Raw genomic sequence first — 242 nt, 5'->3', positions numbered from 1 at the left:
AAGAAAAAAACCCCCCCACCTTCCTCCCCGCTCCCCGCCAGTACACAATCACAAGGCCAACCACCACCAAGAGCCAAATACTCCTTGCGAAGCAAAACACAGAATAAAACACAAGAATAAAATCGTGACTTTTAGAGTGAGGTCACAACACAATCCGCACACGGCTGTGCTGCTGTCACGGCCTAGATGAGCGAGCAGTCGTGCCCGCATGCTTGGAAGCCCCGGGGCAGAGGCCAGCGGGA

The sequence above is a fragment of the Apaloderma vittatum genome, unplaced genomic scaffold, assembly GCF_000703405.1.
Source record: "Apaloderma vittatum isolate BGI_N311 unplaced genomic scaffold, ASM70340v1 scaffold35576, whole genome shotgun sequence".
Lineage (NCBI taxonomy): Eukaryota > Metazoa > Chordata > Aves > Trogoniformes > Trogonidae > Apaloderma > Apaloderma vittatum.
The sequence above is the reverse complement of the archived record's forward strand: the minus strand, read 5'-3'. Positions refer to the sequence as shown.